The following is a 5,363-nucleotide window of genomic DNA, read 5'->3' on the forward strand; positions in this document are numbered from 1 at the left end:
AGAGTTCCCCTCTCTCCTATAAGATCAGAGAGCTTGAGCATGGCTAAGCAAAGCATTCTTTTTGATGGGAAAAGTAGATGAGTATATACCACCAGTAAGAACAAACCTACTAAGCAATGGAACCAGGTGCCTCACTGTCAGAGCAAACATAGAATAGACTGAGATTCCTTTCTAGCCAACACTGTCAGCTGGCTTTACAGAGTTCTATCACAAATCAAGCAACTTAAGAGCCCACTTTCCTAAGCCTGATTGCTGAAAAACCTAACTTTCGAAACAATATAATTCAGCTAAACATTAAAGATACTTAGTTCCTTTCTTAAAACTTCTTTCTTACTCATTTACTTACTCTGTCTTTCTTACTCATTTTTACTTTGTTAGAAATGCCTACCTCCTAGAAAGAGGCACAAAGTCATCTGATACAGTGAAATAGCAGGCACAGGACTGAGAATGTTAGAGGGGAGCTGATGGGGAGATGGGCAAAACCTTTTGTAGTCCTATTTGCTTCTCATTTAGATGGGTACTGTAACCAACCGTTGAAAGTCACAAATGAAAACCCCAGGATGCTAAAGTACCAACTGTGGACTGCTAGGTAATTATTGATTGCTATTTAGTACCTATGTTAGTTATGTTCACCTTGCTGTGGAGAAATGCTTGAATACTTGTCATACAATTTCAAATGAGAAAAGATTTGCTTTGGCTCCTGCACTTCATGACCAGTTTGCCCTATTTACTTGAGCAGAACAATTGGCAGTGGGAGTGCAGAGCAAAGGCTACTCTTCCCTTCTTAGTGGATAGGAGGCAGAAGAGAATTCACCAAGGGGAAGAACAAGATACAGTCCACAGGACACACCTTTAGTGCTAACATCCCTCATCGAGACGCCACCTTTCTCTACCTCCTATAATGGTATAATATTATTGATCTAACAAGGGGTTAATCTACTGATTAGGCCAGAGACCTTATTACCCAATTCCCTCTGGAAATAATACCTTCACAGACACACTCAGGGCTGTGCTCAGCTAACTTCCTAGGCATGTCTTAATTCAATAAAGTTTACAATCAAAATTAACCATCATGGCACCATCTATCTGACCAACTATGGAAAATGTACTTTTATGTACTGAAAAATGTCTTTGGAAAAGTTAGTGACTGTATCATGATTCAAATTAATTTCTCTGGCTTCCCTTGACCAACACAAGAAAATCAGAAAATCCTTTTACTAAATGGAGCATGGGAGGTGAGCTATATACCTCCTTGGCTAGAAATACCATTACAGCCATGTTTCCTCCATGTCCCTAAATTATACAGCTTCTTAAACTCTTGTCTGAAAGTAATAATCACAAGTTTTCCAATTAAAAGCTCGTTTGAAAACTTTCTGGGCAGGTCCCTTAGGGACACCTACTTACATGGGAGAATGAGTCAAGTCCCAACTGTTCCAGAGGAGGGGTACAACATAACTTATACACACCTCTCTCCAAATCTCTCTGACTCTTCTCTCACTCAAACCATTTTACCCCACCTCAGCAGAGCAGGTCAAAACCAGTTCTTCAAGTTCTTATAATCTCTTTCCCAAAGGCTTTAATCAGACACCTAGCCAGGTCTCCATTGAAACGGCAGTTTTTCTCCTCTCCCTGTCCTCATAAGGTGTGTGTGTGTGTGTGTGTGTGTGTGTGTGTGTGTGTGTTTTCTATGAGTTCATGTATGTGCACAAGTGCTGGTAGTGGAAGAGCAGTAGGTGAAAAAGGAAATCAAATGTATTCTTTCCTTCAGCTGATTATTGCTGGTGAATAGCTCACAGTTCACCTTCTCCGCATGATTTCAGAACCTGGCTGCGTATATAGCTGCTTCTATAGATACCAAGGAAGGTAGGCGCACAGTAGAGTCTGAGAAAACGTTTTCTGCCTGGATTTAAAAGAGTGTTGAAAACAGATTCCAGGAACTGTAGTTGATGTTTCAAGGCTAGATCTGGCTGTCAGGTATGCTGAGTCACAGCCATTGAATGTTGTGCTGTAAGGGTATTTTTCTAAGATTAGCGAAATCTTGAGCTCCCTAGCAAATAATTTTAAGGAGGTGGAAAAGCTCCCATTATAAGAAGTTGAATTCCTTGTTTTTTCTTCAAGGTCCTGCTATTATTGTCTTCAAGGCTGAGCTCAACTCTGAGCTCAACTACCTAAGAGCTAGAAATTTAAAACTCAAATGGTTTAAAATAAAACCATGGGGCTGGTGATATAGCCCAGTAGTGTAGTGCTTGCTTAGTGTATACAGGGCCCTGAGTTTGATTTTAGCATGATAACAAACTAACAAGAAATGAAGGAAATAAAAAGATAAATAGTTTAATTAGGCTTCTCTAGATTTAAAATAAATACAGAGCCAAGGATCAGAAGGCTAGAGATCAACTCATCAAATCATAAAAGAGTAGTATAAGTATATGCTTCAAGGCTTTTTAATCCTTAAATATTTAGTAATGAACATGAGTCAACAGATTTGTTAGAAATAGTGAACTAACGCCTGGTGTGGTGGTATATGCCTTTAATCCCAGCACTAGGGAGGCAGAAGCAGGTGGATCTCTGTGAGATCTAGGACAGCCTGGTCTATGTGGGGAGTTCTAGATCTCCTTGGTCTATAGGGAGACTCTGTCTCAAAAAAGACCAAAAGAAAAAATAAGGAAGGAAGGAGAAAGAAAGGGAGAAAGAAAGAAAAAACAAAGAGAAATTCTAACTTAGATATGACAAATTGAAACATAATTAAAGCCCATAAATTAGAATCCATAAACTGGAGGTAGAGTGATTTGACAGAACATCATTGGTAGAAGAAATAAGATATGCCTAAATTGCTTAAGTTAGGATAATGTTGCTTAAGTTAGGGTAAGAGCCTAGGCTTTGGTTACCCTAACAAGCCAAGCTCAGCCTTCCACCTACAATAAGCTAATCAAAGAGCAAATTAATAGTGAAAAAACAGAAAAGGTGACCATATTGGGAAGAGGGTCAAAGATATTCAGTGACCACCCCTGACCCCCACCCCCATGGGGGTTCCTAACTTCAGGGTAACGTTTCAATAGAAGGCTAGAGATACAAATAACTAAGCAGTCCTGTCAAGGTATGGTCCTGCCCATTCAGTGATGGGTTCTACTCACCACTGTCTGTTCTTGGCTCTTCTGCAAGGGAGACTGAGAAAGCATAAATCATTTTCCAGGAGACAGGGGTCTCACTGACAGCTGTCAGAGCCTCAGCCTCTCCTCTTTCCAGCATGAGATTAGAACTGAGATTCCAATTTCCTGGGTTTTACTGTTTGAATAGTCTGATAACCAAAGGGAGGGTCATAAGTGTCTCCTGCCAGCAGACATGGCTACACAAAGATGTGAGAACATGGCATAGCACAAGATTGTAAGTAATGAGGCTGTTGACTCACTGAAGCTGAGTTTTAGTTTACTCATTTTTCTAGATGTGTCCTTGGATACATCTCATCTGACCTTGATGGCCATTAAGACATAATCAAATTTACCTTAAATATTATTAGTATTCTTAATCCATTATGTAGTCCTGTATATATGATATTATGATATCTGCTAACAAGAATGTCTAGTTGTCTATGCCATCCTTTGTTAAGAATTATAAAAGTAATTATTACAGTGGTAAAGAATTATATTGTGAATTTCTATTTCAATTTAGCATTTAGCAGTGATTTCAAAAGCATCTTTAGGGATATGGACACTTTAAAAAAACATTTCACTGGAACAAGAACATCACCAATTTTCATATCATATTTCCTAAACAGTTACTTCTCCCTCTTTATCAAAATAACACAAGGGCGATTGTTGTGCTACTGATTCCCATATTCCTATTTCCATCTTTGTGTGTGTGAGCTTCTTAAGTTCCATGCTATTTAACCCTGAATGCTTTGTACTATTACTGCATTTATCTTTTCATAACTCGCTTTTCACTCATCATTATATTGTGAGCTGTGAGTGACATCCATGCTGATTTATACAGAGCATTCAGTAATGTCTCTGGTATTTTTGCTAGTTCTCCCAAGGATATGCAGAATGCTCTTGCATGTCAGCTCTCATGTACATGTGCAAAGGTGTCTTGAGACTCTGCTCCATGGAGTACAAGTGATAAGTCACAAACTATGTACATTTTCAAGTCCATTAAGAATACTAAGCATTTGTTCCCAAAGAGGTCACATCAGTAGTGTGTAAGAGCTCACACTACATCCTTTGCTCATACTTGTGTTATGCATTTGAATTTTGCAAGTCATTTCGCACTCATTCTTCCTCTCTGTCCAGTCTTCCTTCCTTGCCTTTCTCCCTTCCTGCTTTGTAGAATCTCTTCTCCGTATTCAATCAGGGACATAGAAACTGAGACTACCTATAGCTACATAAATATGGGGAGGCAGGGGGGATAAGTAGAGCTAGAAATGCTTCCCTAACCTTTAAACACAAATGTCTATATTTCAAACACCACGCTGAGAACACTGCCGAATTGGTAACATTTAACGGCATTTTTTTCCAGATTGCTTTTAACATCATTGATTGCAGAGGAACATTCAAAAGGTGACCTCCTGAAAACAGTCAGCAGTCAATGTCAAGTACTTTAGAGGCAGAGCTGCTGTGTTGAGAATGTGTACCAACCATGTTTTGGAAGGAACACAAATAGATGAAATTTTCTACTTACAAACTGCTACCGCTGACTCCACTGTTTCCATAGCAACCCATCCTGGGCAAGGTATTCGAAAGACTAATAAATATCAAGTTGCTGCAGGGAGTCACTAGTCATTCAGGCCACCATACCTACCATAGCAAAGACTATCCTTCCCTGAATTTTGTGACTTTGTGATGCCTCTTGAGAGGAATAAAATTCTTGCAAAGCTTTTCCTTCACTTGTCTTTCTTGGAGTAAATCAAGTATGTATTCAAAGGATAAATGCAGGAGGAAATGGGAGTCACAGGCTGGATTCACGCTTCCTCCAGTGACTACTTGTGTGAGCTGTCAAGAAATATTAAACACAAAGATACAGACAACCAGTGTGGTCTTCACTCCTGGATACTGCTGATATTAATACTTTAGCTGTGAGTTCTTCCTCTTTAAAATGACAGAATTAGGTTGGATTAATTCACAGGCTCTTCTATTGCCAACTGAAAAGTCTGATGAGATGTTGTGCCTGTAGGTGACTTCTATGTATACTGATCTCCTCACCCAGAGGATGGCCAACAGCAAAGGCAAAGCTGAACGTCTAAGAACCGAGTCAGTGCTACTTGCACTCTCTAAAATTTTTATTTTGATGCAACCAAGACTTCTCTGTTCAGATGTAGGAAGATTAGTCTTTGTAAATCTTTATTAAAAACCTTATTATTTGTGAGTTCCAGG

This window comes from Nannospalax galili, unplaced genomic scaffold (assembly GCF_000622305.1).
Source record: "Nannospalax galili isolate Female #2095 unplaced genomic scaffold, S.galili_v1.0 scaffold281, whole genome shotgun sequence".
NCBI classification, from domain to species: domain Eukaryota; kingdom Metazoa; phylum Chordata; class Mammalia; order Rodentia; family Spalacidae; genus Nannospalax; species Nannospalax galili.